Here is a 16,481-nt window from a genome sequence, read left to right as displayed (position 1 = left end):
AATTATAAAAGAGTTGAATGATGTGATCATCACAGCAAAAAAATATTCTTGAGAAACAATATTGCTCTATAGTACATCAAAATAGATAAGGATTTTTCATTACTCACAAGGTCATATATGTGGTGATATACAAAAGTAACATAATGTTTAATGATACAAAAACTAGAAGACACCAAAATATTTACATAATGAAATAATTTTGAATGAAAACTATTGTAAAAAACCACCACCACCTGTATAAATTTTATAGGTTCTATATTCTAACTAGAATTTAATGGTTTTATTATTTTATTTATTTAATTGAGTTACACAATAATAAATAAAAAAAAGTAAATAATAATAATTAATAATTATTTCAAAAATGATAGCTTAATAGCCTCTTAAAGTGGTTCTTATTAAGGAATATCTTAAAGATCATAATTGTTATCCTAAAAAAAAAATTGCTATCATCCATATCCTATTAAGATAACCTATAGATAGAATAAATATAATGTAATAAGGACTAATGAGATGGAAGAGTATTGTATGGCATATCATTCAAAGTTTATCAAGGAGCATGAATGATGTAACTCTTAATTTCTTACCCTTTTTTCTATATGATTTTTATTGTACACTTATTTTTTAGGGTCATTACTTTCTATATTCTTTCAAATATATTGCAGCCTTGTCGTTTCCCTTTCCAAGTTGATAGTTAAGTTGTCTCTTTCTTAATATTAGTGATTCATTTTTGTACTAATTAAAATGTTTGACCCTTTCAAAGCCTCACCTTTTCTTTAGCATAAAAAAACATTTATATTAGTTTTCATGTCCGTATTCTTAAATTTACATATTAAAAATAATGTTAAAAGATAACTAAGATCTTATTCATTAAATATTTTATAATTTTAATTTTTAGATCGTAATTAAAAAAATTATTGATTGAATGTATTATATGATTGATCTTCTTGTAATGAATCAAAAAAGCCAGTTGAGGATCTCCTCCACAAATGTTTAAGACAATCCTAACATCCTCTATTCAAGTGAGGCATACCATGGTTTTTATGTATATTTTTGTTTGATTTTTGAGTTTCCTAATATTGTTTATAGAGAAAGACAAAATGTGTTTTACTACAAAATAAATAAAAATTTAAAAAAGGTGAGAGAGCGTCATAAGAAAAATCCCAAGGATGCAAAAAAGCTAGCAAAAATGAGAAGAACAAAGGTTGAAAAGGATCATTGTACATGTACCCAATGATTGATCATTCAAGTAATAGGAGTTGTATGCTCTTAAAGTCAAGTGATTATGTATTCTTAATGAATGGAACTTGCAAAAATGAGCTGAAGTGAGTATTAATACTATGTATTCGTATTATTATGATTTTTTTTTTTAACTACTATGTAGTTTATCTCTTTAGAGATTTTTTTCATATTGTATATTATACATTTTTCAATAGTTCAATACACATAGTTTATGGTTGCAAAAAAAATTCAAAGTTGTTACTTGCATGACAAAAATTGTATTATGCTAACATATTGCTTGTTTATTAGTATGCTTATGTACAAAAGAGTTTCTATTACATTTATATTCTTATATAACTAATGGTATAATGTTAAAATATATCTATGTTACATTTTCTTTTCCATCAATATACACCTTGAACCTCTTATAAATATAAGAACTATTGATTATGCAATTCATCTTTTCTCCCTTTAAGAATTAAGTCTATGATTCATTTTGCTATATTTTATTGATATCTTTGTTTTCTTTAAATTTAACTACTTACATGAATAACTCGAATATAATTTTAAAAAATAAAAAATATAACATACAACTCAAAACTTGACCCTAAAAATCATCTCACTAGCTTCCTCTTTATTATATTGAAAAACATTAAAATATATATATATATATATATATATATATATATATATATATATATATCAGAGAAACGGGACTCGCCCGAACTCGCCCAGACTCGGCGAGTCCGAGTACGAGTCATGCTCGGCGAGTCCTAGGGACTCGGACTCGGACTCGTCCGAGTCTGGGGAGTAAACTCGCCAGACTCGTCGAGTTGGCGAGTTTGGCTCAAAATCACCAGACTCGGCGAGTCCTGAGCCCCAGACTCGGCTACTGGTTGGGTCAATAAAATGACAAAAAAAAAAACATTTTAAAAAGTTTTTTTTAAAAGTAATAAGTTTTTTTGGAAGGGCGAAATTTGACATTTTGGTCTCTCCGTCAGGATTATTTTATGGAATATGACATTTAAGTATAAGTGAAGTTATATTCCATATATACTATCAGGATGTTTGAGAGTGGTTTCGGGCCTCCAGGAGTTATACTGCAAAATCTAGTTTTTGGAGGATTCTTTAGTTTTCCAGACTTAGTCAAATTTCAGGATCAGGATATTCCAGACTTAGCCAAATTTCAAGGCATTTGAAGATCAGGATGACATTCCAGACTTTATCACTCACCAACTTGACCTAGCTTGGACCTTCAAGAATGATACTCACTCACCAAGCAAGACCCAATTAGCAACAAGAGCAAAACCAGGCCCTAAGGAAGACTCTCAAAGAAACCCTAATTCAGACTTGTAATAAGTTTTTTTGGCCTCGTGGGGCGTTGCCCCTCGACCTCGCCCTGTATCGCGACAGGGAGCGCGCAAGGGGCGCTGCCCCTTGACCCCACCTTGGGGGCGTTGCCCCCAAACCCCCGTCGAAAAATATGGGAGAAACTGCGTCGATAGAAGTAGAGAAAATTTAACCTCCGAGTCTGACATTGATTGGATCGACCAGGTAGATATAGAGGTTGAGACTGTAGCCATGGCAGAGGAGGAGCGGAGAGCACGAGCACAGACAGGAGATTTAGAGGCAAATAGTGACACGAATGTTCCTGATGTTGGTGAGCCTGGCATGGTGTCATGGGGAGTGGCTATGGCAGTCGAATCATCCAGGACCTACCTTAGACGCCTTCGCAGGGGGCCGGGGCCGGAGGGTGCAGGCTCCTCTGAGCCATAGACTTGTAGTTGTATTTACCTTTGGTATTTGTATGAAACATTTGATGATGATCATATGATGACATGGATTTTTTATTCCATGAGTTTTGTAATATTGTATACATTTGACAATATTTATATATCTATGTTTGTTATTTTCTTCAGCTACAATTTGCATTTATGCTTATGTGATTGATGTATACTTGTGTATGTAATCAAATGAGCCGAGTTTGATGATGTTATTGTATCTTTAAGGTGTATTCAATAAAGGGTGTCTGAAACAAGTTTTAAATATTTAAAAATCTCTAAATTTCTTGAGTTTTTCACTATCCCGAGTCTAGCCAAGTCTGGAGCCGAGTTTGACGCCGAGTCCCGAGTCCGAGTCCGAGTCGGCCTTGCCGAGTCCGAGCCGAGTCCGAATCCCGTTTCTTTGACACATATATATATATATACACTAAATGCCATCTAGTCAATAAGACAATAATCCCACACAAAGTTTTAATTGCCCACCTTATCCTTGTTATAATATTTCACATATCGTGAACAAAGTCATAAGTGGGAAATAAAATATGGAGCTTATTTTTGGAAGCCTTGCGACTCACGCAACAATTGAGTGGGAAATTACCCTTTTACGCTCCTTACGTGCTTGGATTTTCATGGTTGCCATCGAAAATCTTCTGGTCAGCTTAACAAATACTCTTCAGCACGCCATTAATTGAGCCGTGCGAAGGGTACGGATCAAGAAAACCCACGTAGCTTAGTCGTTTACATTGTTTTATTGCAGAAGATTTGAAGTTATGCCAAGGTTGCATGAGTACTAGTTCAATCCATTCCAAATTCTATATCTCCTTATGAAATTCTTATCGTTATTTTTTATGATGATTTAAGTTAATGAAGCTTATGTTGTGTAAGATTTATCTATATACTAAAAATATTTTAATAGACAATATATTATTATATATTTATAATTGTGAAGTTATTATTTAAAATATATTATCTATCTTGGTTATTTATATAAACAATGGTTTGTTGGGAAAAATATTTCTTAAAAGATAATTTAAATTCATTCAATAAAATTATTATATATTTCTAATTGTGAAGTTTACTTATCATTTAAAATTTATTATCTATCTTGATTATTTATATAAACAATGGTTTGTTTATTTGGAAAAATACATTTCTTACAAGATAATTTAAATTCATTTAATAAAATTAATATAGATGAATATAAATTAGTCTAGGTAAACAGATGATAGATGTTAATCAAATTTGAAGTAACAAATTATTTAATCAATATTTTGTAGGATATGACAATTCAACTTTATTTTCAAACAGTGATTTCAAATATATTGCGATGTTAAAGTATGTGGCTTTGGGATAAAAGTATTTTGGTAGTTGTGGATTACGATTAGTATATTCTTGTATATTCTTTTTAGGGTTGACTTTGTTAATTAGGTATAGAATCATGATCACAAACTAGACATATATTGACAAAGTCAACCTTTGATGTGTGCTAACTTCTTTTTTGTGCAATCTAATATAGATGATTGTTTGATCTATCTTGAATTTATAGACTAGAGGTATTGATAAATAACGTTTCTATGTTGTTGTCCAACCAAGTCACATGGGTTCTTTAACTCTATGAATTATTTTATAGCAAACAATATTGAAGAACAAGACAAACACCACAATTAAACCACACATCAAATAGTGGATATTCAATTTGAAACGATATCTTGAAATTCCCAATAGTTTCATAAGTATAGAACCAAGACACATAGGGATTCATGGCTAAAGGGGCTCAAAATTAGTGACCGGGCTCCATAATTGTGTAAAAGGTTAATAAAATAATTTCACAAGTAAAAGAAATTAGATCTATGTTTCTTCTTAAATCATTTTCATGGAGGATCATGAGGTTGAGCTGATTAAAGTGATATTGTACTTTATTGAGTTAAGTAGGTAAGGGTCCCAACTTGTTACACATCATAATGAAAAACCATCCATCATTAAAAAATAACTAGGGCATGAAGAGTAAGCCCACCATTAAATGTAGAGTTTAACTAAGTTTACATAGCATAACCATAAACGTAATAGTTCAATAAATATTAATTAAAAAAAATAAGATGAAGAACATCAAAAGAAAACAATAGGAGACATTAAATTATATAGCCCCAACTATAAAACATATCATTCAACACCTCCTCCCAAGGGAATAAGTTGTTACTCATCTTTCCTTTTGTCCATCCATCGCCAATCCAAGCATGGGATTTGCTTATCTTATTCTTCTTGTTCTTCTTTGCCATAGACTTGACCTCCATCAAAAGATTTTTCATCAGGTCTCTTTTTATTTTGATTAGGCTTTCAATGCCACTCTCCAAGTGTTTGATCTAGTTCCCATTTCTTTCACAAACTAGGCAATTTTGTGGTGTTTCCTAGTTTTCAACCCTAACATTGACATCCTTAATATTCATAACATTATCTGTCAATCATGGTTTTGATCAAACCTCTTCCAACCTCTTAATATTCCTTATGGCCATAATCATTGAAGCTATTCAACCATTTGAGACCCTTATTATACTAGGTTTCTACTATGGGAATAAGAAATTGAATCCTACAGGAAAAGATTCAAAGATTTATTATGGGTCTCCTCAGTGCTCTTAGAAGCAGTGCTATTAAAGGTAGATTCTTCCAATTGATCTTCAATTTTCTTTTTACGGGGGTTCCCCAATCGCCTCCAGAATCTTAGTGGTCATAGTTAGCTAAACAAGCCTATCACACCTATGCTCCCTAGAGGACTTAGTAACATTTTATATGAAAATATCACTATTACATATGTTGATATTATGGGAGGGGGAAATAAAAGGGCTATGATTTGAGGACTTGTGATAGATCTTTCTAGAGAATAATAGATATAAAGGCTACCGCAACAACCTTTTTCCTACAACCATGTTAGACAATTAATATTTTATTAATTCTCATTTGTTAAACAATGGCTAGCTCTATAAATGGTAATTATTGAAATAAGTCCTTCTCGAGGTGTGCTCATACACTTTCCTTGTATGAGTAAGAAAATCCTCTAAAGCTAATTCTTGGAGAAATAAATAAATGCCACACCTACAATCAGTTCCCAAAATTATAACATTGATTTCATATGTATCATAGCTCTACTAGGTCACATCATCTATCCTTTGACACCTTAGCTCATAGGATTCAATAGAAATTCACGTGATATTGTTTTATACAATCTTATCAATTGATTTCTCTTGACCAACCTGATAAATTAAATATTGAACGAATGTTAAGAGGAATGCTCATATAGATATAGAAGAAAAAATGAACAATATTTAAAGGATGTCATAATAAATAAAAGACAAGTATGGTTTTGGTATTATATATGCAGGCTCCTATAATACTTGAGTTCTAATTTTCTCTCAAGGGAATATAAAGAAAGAAAATTATTATTCTAGCTTAAATTTCATTTATAAAAAGCTCACACAAAGAAGAAATGGTTTTTAATATATTGTTAATAGTTAGGAAGTTAACTAAACATCACATGCTCCATTTAATTAACAAATAGGAAGTGGAGAAGAAAGTTCTATAGAGGTAGGAAAATTATAGAGGAAGCCCTTGATATTTTCTTCTTGAAATATGAGAGGGATAAAGTCCAACGCACAAAGGATGGAGGATACAACCACGAGGATCTCAAGTCTCTATGGGTGGATGTTGCTGAGGTGATTATGAGGTACATCACCTTAGATGGTCATTTAAAGATTATTTCCAACTATCACTTTACTATTTTGAATCACTTTAAGCATGATAGGTGTATATCTATATCATTTTACCTTCTTTCTTCCTTGAAAAATAGTCTTAAAGCCCATCTAAAAAAGTAGAAATCTACTGTCCTTCATGAGGGGTTAATTTTTCTTATTATAGAGCATCCTAAATCTCTCAAGATTAGCCCTTACCCCTCGACTTCTAAAATGAATAGTATTTATTATGCTCATAATGTTCATTGGCATTATACTAAAGAGTCCATGGAATTACAGTCTTACCCTTCTGATGTAGAGGCTTGTTTTCACCTAGGCACCCATGAAAAACCTAACAACAACTCTGCTTGGGGTAATGGGTATAAAACTAACAAGGAGAAATAAAATAAGGTGGATTATGACTACATCTTGTGTAAGGAGTTCATTCTTGACTCCTTAAGCCCTAGCTCTATTAAGAAAGACAAAGTACATGTTTCCCCAAGCTCCTTAGGTTAGAGCAATAAAAAAAAGGAGAGCCCTATTTTGGGAGGGAAAAGGAAATTCAATTCTCCCTATCTTGCACTCAAACAAGACAAAGAATGTCAGAAAGAAGAAAGAAGAGGGCAAAAAAGATAATAGTGGTCTACCAATGGTTGATGATGAACAACAAGATATGGGCATCCAAATTGAAATCCCAATTGATGTTGAAAAGGAATTCCTGATGGATAGGGACATGGGATCCTCGATGGCAAGTGCAGTGGATGTGAAAAATGTTGTGAAGGAAGTGGTGGATGGAAAGAATAGTTTTTTTCAAATGGGCGGTGTCAGAGATTTTGAGGCTGAAATGTGGAATCAACGATGTGGCAACCAGATAGAGCACTATGAATACCCATTCCTCATATAATATAGATAAGCTATTGGAACTCAGTAAGAAGATAGCTACAAGTGTGGAGGCCATGAAAATGGACCATGAGGATAAAATCAAGAAATTGGAGATAGCGATGGATAAGATCAATAAAAACTTGAGAGCATTTATTGTTGTTAGCAAGATGACCATGACTAACAACACATAGGGACTTAGGAGACTAAACAAGAAAGCTCAATCTTTCAGTATCTCTCCCTTAGCTACTCATGCCTCTCCATTGATATCGGTTTATGGTAAAGGGAGAAAGGATAAGGAGATTAACCCAGAGAAAGATACTAAGGCCATTATGGGACCATCATCATGCACCCATAGCAAGGACAATGGTAATCTAGTGAATGCCAACATTATGGAGGACTTAACTAAGATTAATCTGAATTTTATGGATAAAAATGTTAAGTCTATTCAAATGTTGAACAATATTATGTAGTTTTTGGGTCAGTGGACCCTGTTTAAACTTTTTTTTGCTTCTAGGCCGTTGTGGCTTAGCATTTGGTTTGTCCTTGTGACTGGTTTCTTTTGTTTGGGTTTTAGGTCCCTATAAAACCTTATTTACTCTAATAAAAAATAAATAGGAAGTTGAAGAGAACATGGCCATGGATGTACATATTTTAAACCTATTGTATTCAAAAGTTGAAAATAGAGTAGAAAAATAATTTGGTGACAATGGACTAGCTAATAGATCAATAGTTGTTTGACATAAAATCTTCTAAATTAGATTTAGAAAATGAATATGATTTAGAACAATAGATGCATTAATGAAGTAAAAATTTTGCTTTTTAAGATCTTTTAAAGTATGTAGGTTATAATATATATTATATTTTGTTGATGACACATGGATGTGAATGATAATTAAAATGGTAGGGTACATGCCATAGATACATATGATATTTAGGGACACAATTATTTTTTGACAAAGAAAGAATCCATTGGCTCACTCAAATTTAGTCACATATAACCATTCTTGGATAGTGTGTAATGAACCTCCTCAATAATCACCATACATCCAAGTGAAATTGTTACAATAAGGAGTTCAACTCGTGACTTGAATATTAAAAGTTGCACTTGAGATTGGGTGAAATAACCAACGAGATCCTTAGGGACACAATGATCATGCAAAGCACAAGGATAAGTCATCTACTAAACTAAATCTCAACAAGGCTTTTGAGTATGGCAATGGCTAAAACATGAAACTCAAAAAAATAATGGATAAAAGGTGAAGGACTAACATTGTTCATGAACAATTAAAATTTATGGATACTTGAGACATTTAACAAATATATTTAGAAAATAATTATCGAGTTTCACATTTTTTTAAGATGTTAGATTTGCTAAAAACTTGTTTTTTAATATTTTCTATAGTCACAACAAACATATTCAATAATAATAATGTTTTTTAAAAATATGCATCAAACCCAATCATATGGCCCTTACCTAAATCCAATATATATGAGGAAAAAAAAATTATTTCCTCATGCTTGGGTTCTAGTAAGAATGAAACTTATCTTTGGGTTTATTTTAATAATAATAATCACACATCAAAATATCCATTTTTGTCAATTTTTTGTTTTGGGAAAAAATGATCATATATTCAACGTCATATGACATTCATTATTAGCTTATTTTTATATCATATAAATGACTCATTCAAACATTGACATGAATTTACTTACATCTATTTTAACATTTTGTTGTTAGTGTATATTGGTTTTCATTAAAGGAAATAAGGTTTCGAAGGGACCCCAAAACCATAAGAACAAAGAGCTGCAAACAAAATACACACATCAAGCCCATAACTTAACAACAACATAAAAGACAAACAAGGAAAAGGCCTCTAAAATAATAGGTCAAAGAAAGAAAGAAAACAAACTAACACAAATTCATTAAAGCTTTAGTGACTTTTTCTTTCATCTGGTCTAGGTTCTGTTGTGACCAAATCACACATCGCCCCATTTTAAATGGGGACCCTCGATTTTTTAAGCATAATTATTAATAAGGTGTCTCACTTAACATAATTTAGAGTTAGAGTCTTTTCTATTTAAAAGAAACAAAAAAAATAAAAAAATAAAAAATTTCAAAAATCTAAAAAAAAAATCAAAAAATCAAAAAATCAAAAATATATATATATAAATTTTTTGAAAAATTGAAAATATATATATATAATTTTTTTGAAAAATTGAAAATATATATATATAATTTTTTTGAAAAATTGAAAATTTGACAAGGCATGGAAAAATATGTGCGTTGTCGTTGTGCGCTACCTTCTCGCGTTGCGCATCATTGTCGCACATCATTGTCGCGCGTACATTACACTTATCATGCTTAGTCGTCATGCCTTTCCACATTGCTAACACGCACTCATCGCGCGTCGCATTACACTTATCACGCTTAGTCGTCATGCATTGCCTTTGCACGTTGCTGTCACGCGCTTGTCTCGCGTTGCTCTTATGCATATCATGGATTGTTTTTTCCATACGCCATTCGAAGCCGTTGTGCCTACGCGATAGTGTTGTGTTCGTCATGCCTCGCTCGCACGCGTCACGCATTACGGCCTCGATCAATCAACGAAGAAGTAACGCGGCGAACGTAGAACAAAGAAGCATAAGATGGATATGGGCGTCACGTGATGAGGCGACATGCAACGCGAATCGAAGAGTCGACACGATAAATCAATGCAATGATCATGCCTCGCAAGCACTTAGGACACTATCTCCACACTTACATTGTGCGATGCGTCCTTCACATCACATTCAATGTAGAAATTTGGGAAATCATAACCAATTCAAAGGGCTTGATGAGGGTGCATTCAGTGAAAATGGTCATACGAGTGAGTCGCATTTGCAAGATCGATGAAGAATTCACTAAGCGTTCGAGATTGATGCCCTATGATCTTGTTGGGTTCTATGGGCTTCATCTACACAAAGACGGTCGGCATGGGAAATCCAAGAATCATTGCCAGTATAGCTAGATGAAAGCTCGTGAATGTAGTTGATCGAGACGAAGTGATGATTTCAGAAGAGTTAATCAAAGTTAGAAGATCGAGATGAATGAAGTCATCATCACATCAAGTGCTTGGAAAAGGTGAGTATCAAGAGATATGCCTTATTCACTCATAAACTTGCGATGAGTTATGAAGACCAAACTAGCTGAGTTGGCACCTAGTTGTCATTACATCCAATCACATTATTTCATGAGAAGGCGTTCAGATTCAAAGAACCTAGCTCATCTAGATAACTACTACAAGGGCGCGAAGTTTGATGTACCTACCATCATCAATCATTGGTCAAACTTTCTAAGAAGGAAATGTGTCCCATTAAATGTAATTGTATCATTGGTCAAGCATTAAATGTTTTGCAATAGGGTTTCTATCTTGTAATCTTGGTCATTGATCTCAATTTGATTTGAGTCATCAAATGTAATGAGAGCACTATATAAGGCTCTACTTCTTCATTTGTAAGGTTAATAGTCAATAGCAATAGTCAGTAGTTCAAGAGTAGAGGATAGTGTAGCAGACATCAATTAGAGTAGATTAGGAGAAGGCAAAGATTGTTGCCAAGATATTGTTGCAAAAGACATGTAAACTTCATTGAAGATATGGTGAAATTGATATGTTGATTCAACAATTTGCATGGTCCTTATACTTCTCAATTTGATTTCATATTTTTAGATGAATGAAAGACTTTGTGTGATCAATGGTGAAATTCGTATATCCATAATATTAACACTTTGCCAATGGTAAATTGCCTTGCATAGTCAACTGGAATCATTCAACTTAAGCTTAACTTCAATTATCGCTTCTTCATTGATATGCATCAACTTAATGGCGTCTATGCTTGTAGTAGTGATTTCAACATCGTAAAGCTATTCTTAGAAGATCGTACTAGCCTTGTGGAGATGTTCGTTGCATGTCGAAGCAAGAATTAGTTAGAGTTTCATCAAGGATCATTCATTGCTCCTACATTCCTAGAGTTAGATTAGTTTCCTCAACCCTCATCTTTTTTCCTTTTTTTAAATCAAATCAAGTGAAATCCTACATTCCAACATCATTCAAGCATTTAGGTGTTCAACGTAAGCTCCCTCATAGGTACAACAAAGCACAAAAACACCATTGAAGCTATCTAACAAGTCAAGACCTAACATAAAAGAACCTTGAAGTCATCTCAAGTGATCCTTTGCGAATCTTCAGCCTTTGAGAGTCTTTACTCAAGAGAGGATGGACTATTTAATACTTTATTTTGTGTTCAATAGTGCATCAAAACACCATCAATAGGTTCTAAGACACTTATAGTTTGAGCCTTACCTACCGGCTTGTTTTCTTGAAATGCCCATGGCTTTGAGCTGATGGATCACCACTATGATCCTTATCCTGTTTACCCTTCTCATCCAAACCTAGGTAAATCACAATGTTATTCATAGAATTCAAAGTCTTCACATTCTACAAGTGATTCTAAATGATTTTAATCCCTTCATCACTATTGTGAATGGATTAATAACTCATGTTGACCAAATTTATAGGATTGTTATCAATTCTCTTCGTTTTAGCTTCAAGAACCCCCAGCCTACCTTCATAGTTTGTTTTCAAGTGAGCACCATCTTTTGCAACATTCTCAAGGAGAGGAATAATTCTAGGTTTTTCCTCATTAGATATCAAATCACCAGCATCGGCCCTTGAGGTAGCTCGATCATTACCTTGCTCCAATGTAGCTATTTTTCTTTTAATAGACTATATATTAACATTAATCTAATCCATCTCTAGAAAACAACAATTTCAAAATCTTGATTTAGTCAATCGTAACATGCCCAGTGACATGAAGATGATCATAAGGATTCTTAGGGTTAATCACAAGGAAAGGGGAGTAATTTTGTAGGTCCTTAGGAAAGCCAGGGCAATTAGTTATGTTCTCATCAACCCAATTAGATGATACGGGAGAAGAGACAACTCCCTTGGAGACTTCCCTTGCACCGACTAAATCCTCCCCTTACAAATTCAAGTTATCCCCTCCTTCCTCAACCCTCGAATCCCCATCTTCTAGACTAAAAGAGTCATGCATAACCTTCCTACTTATGATAAATCTTCCTTTTTCATCCCAAGGGGTGTATTCCCTTGTTTCTTCTTTGTCAACACATTATACTTTTTCTACTTAGAGGAAGAACTATCCTTTGATTCCCCCTATCTTTGTCTCCATCTCATACTTAGAGTCCATGTTAACCAAAGGTGAAGGGGGGTAATCATGGCTTTAACCCTTAGGGAATAATCGGAGGGTTTAGATATGCTCCATAAATAGAAGGATCGAACCCTCATGAAGCACAAGGTTTCTATTATTCTTGTTGTATTCCTTAATAATAGCTTCCAAGGATGACAAGAGGTAGAAAGGAAAAAAAACCAAAGCTTGTGTCTAAACTAATTAAGCAAAGAAAAAAATTTGGGTAAGATCCACTAGTGGTAGATAGCCTTTATCGTATAGTGAAGGAATAGTCTGAATATTGTTCTTGTCCTTATCAAGGGAGATACCAATCATCTCTCATTTTCTATGAATACCCATCATGTTCCTATCATTATCAAGGGAGATGGTAGTTAGGGTATTTTGTTTCTCCCATCATGATTTTGTATTGACTCTATTCGTTAGAAGTGTTCATAAATAGTTTAGTAAATTATATTTTTTTACTAAATGAGTACCTCTTATTTTTTATTAATCATACACACTTGTTCCTCTTTTATTGTAGCTTTTCTTAATCTACAACCTTTTGGTAAAATATTATAAATAATATATGACTAATTATGCTCAATTATTATAATTTTCATCATCATCTTGATTTATAATAATTTTAATTTTAAATGTGAGAATAATTTTGGTTTAGGATAATCACATAATCATGACTTTCATAGGTCATTATTAGTCACATCTAAACTATCATTGATACAAAATATCTTTGATTTTTTGATATATCACATTTAATTTTTTTTATTGAGTATTATGAATGAACTGATCAAAAAAAAGTATTTCAAAAAATGTGTTCTTTTGTCGAAGTTCTTTGAAGAAAATGATGGCATATCCAGAATAAACCTGTAGGTCATGTAAATTTTCTATCTAGGTTTTGTTTGAGTTATAGACATACTTATATTTATATCTTTACATTTTAGGGTCATGAACACACGTCCTATATTTACTATTTTGAAACTGTGATTTTAAAATTGATAGATTTTCAAATGTATGTCTCACGAGATTTGGGACTTGATAAAGAAACTTTTTATTTTCATGTATTTTTTCTTGAATTTTAAAATTTTTGAATTATTCATATTTTTGAGAAAATTTAATCTATATCATTTTCTATCTCTTCTATATATCACTCTAATATCAAACATTCTCATAAGGCAAAAAGAGAAAATAAATTATCCATTCAATTAATTTATTTATAAGTTGACACAAACGATTCTTCTCTTAGTAATATAAGTGCTACGTTAATTGTTGGAGTGAAGAAAGATTATACTAATAATTGACTTTTCTTAGTTTTACTATAAGACTTGGAATTAATAATCAAATGGAAGCTCAATCAATCTCAATAGGTGGAGAGAAATAGTGTGAACTAAATTGGTAAAAGATAATATGCTACATGGATTCCATTGTTTTTATCATTCTTATAATAAATTGAAGGTCTAGGTTTACATATTTTATTAAGCAGATTCTTCAAAAAAACAATTTCCTCTCTTTTTCATCATATTCCTTAACAAAGAAATGTTACTGTAGACTTTTTAGTCAAATAAGATTCTAATATTAATTACATTTGAAATGTTACAATTTAAGACCTTTCTAATCAAATTATTCTCCAACTCCATAAAAATAATTTGATTTTATCATTCTAATAAATTTTCATTATCATTTATATATTTTTTTGGGTTTTATATATTCCTTCATTTCTTTGAGATGGTAGATTTTTTGGTGCGCAAGCTATTTGACAAGATAGTAGAAAAAATTAGATAATGAAACCCTATTAGTACTACTCAATTTCATAGTTCAATCAATTATGCATATTGGGGAACAACTATACTTCAATGTTTGAAAATTAGAGCTTATTTCATATAATTGTACTGTAACAATTTGCTCAACTTAGACTAACTACACTTGAAATTTCTAAATGAAAAATATAATAACATAAAAATATTTGATACAACTTAACTTTTTGTTATTTTAAACGTGATGACGGCCGGAAGTGGGCAAAGGAGTTCAGGTAGGATTTCGACGGAGGAAGTGGTTGACTCTGATGAAGGGCAGGACGATGGCAATGGGGATGACCCTATCTTGGGTGTTCATGCTTCTTCTTCCTTTGGATGTGTTGTTTTCCTTCCTTGGGACTGCCTCCTTTGGTTTGAATGGTCCTCTGTTCTTGCTCAAAGTCTTGAGCATGATGATTGTCATGCTGCAAGATTTATGGTAAGTGAAGGTTGCATAAAGTGCATTGTCCAGTTTTCATTGGAGGATGTAGATGTTCTCTGTGATGGGATCATTGGTGGCTTGGTGGACAACCCTGTTTGGGAGTTTTTCATTGCTTTCCCCTTTAGGGTTGATACTCTTTCCTTCTAGGGCTACCTTTTGTGGAGCTTTGGGTCCTCCCTTCTTGTCCAATGGTTTGGGTTTGGCTCTTGTTCTCAACGTTGCTCCTATGGTGCCCTTCTTTGTTCCAGTTGTCTCTTTACAAGTTTGGCGTTGTGGGTAGCCCTTTCTCTTGTTTGGGCTCCTTTTTGGTCTTTTGGTTTGTGGGGGCTATTGCTTTTGTTGGAGATCTTATGTACCCTATTTCTTTTGGTTGGTTGCATTACTGCCTTCCTCACCATGCGTATGTTTCTCTGGCTTTTTCCCCCTATGGAGGTAGGGATTTTGGTGGAGCCTTCTCTCTTGGTGTTTGAAGGGTTTGTGATGCATCTCTTCTTTAAGGTTTTGGGAGCCTTTTTAAAACCCAACACCTTTGACTTCTAGTCTCTCTCTCAACATCTTTAATTTTCTTTGGATTTACCTTTTGAGGTGGCCCATTCTTGTATTGAGGTGGAGATGGACTGTTCTAGAGAGGACCCTTCTTCTATTGAGGTGGAGTTGGATGTTATGAGTGTTGTTAGGAGGTGCTGGTGGATTGCTATTGTTGAGTTGTCTCTCGGCTGTAAGGATAATGAGGCTGGTTTGTTTTCTATTACCTCCACTTCTTTTCCTATTGAGGTGGAGTTCTTGAAGGGTTTGGTTAACTGAGTTTTGCTCATTCTCAAGATTAAGGTTATGTGAGCCTTTTGAAAACCCATTGTTATGGTTGAGGGATCCTGGAAAAACCCCATGTTGGTTTTGGGAGCCATTTGAATACCCAATATGAAGGTTTGGGGAGCTTTTCAAAACCTTTGGCCTCAGATTGTGCTTGTATGTGTATCATCAAGAATCTGACAGTTGTGGCTTTGGGACCATTTCTCAATTTCTATGTTCAAGTTATGGGTGCTTGGAAAAGCCCTTGGTATTCGATGAAAGTTAAGAGAACCTTAATAAAACCCTTGTATTTTCTTATTTTAGTTTTATTGAAGATAGGCCTTGATATTGAACTTAAAGGAGGGAGTAGATTAATAAATTTGTAAGTTCAAAATCAGTACTTCCATTCATGTAATTACATGATTTGAATCCTTTAATCTAACAATTCAAGAGAAAGTAACCCTCAAACTTACTAACTAAAGGTGCAAAAGGAAGAATACCAATTTGGTTTAGTTATATTTGTTGCAGTGACACCGTACAATCGCATTACTTTTTAAGCATTTCAATAAAACTACTTCAAAAACATTTGCAGAAGGCATAAGAAAACTCGTATTGACAA

At 33.2% G+C, this 16,481-nt stretch overlaps 1 non-coding gene across 1 annotated transcript; it reads right to left on the bottom strand.

Annotated features, from left to right (window-relative positions):
• Positions 1-13,056: 13,056 nt before the first annotated feature.
• Positions 13,057-13,179, bottom strand: LOC131051629 (U6atac minor spliceosomal RNA). Its single transcript, XR_009358615.1, has one exon. It is a non-coding gene; the product is annotated as a U6atac minor spliceosomal RNA (small nuclear RNA).
• Positions 13,180-16,481: the final 3,302 nt, after the last annotated feature.

Source organism: Cryptomeria japonica, chromosome 7, assembly GCF_030272615.1.
Source record: "Cryptomeria japonica chromosome 7, Sugi_1.0, whole genome shotgun sequence".
NCBI lineage: Eukaryota > Viridiplantae > Streptophyta > Pinopsida > Cupressales > Cupressaceae > Cryptomeria > Cryptomeria japonica.
This window is presented reverse-complemented; position numbering and strand designations above follow the sequence as displayed.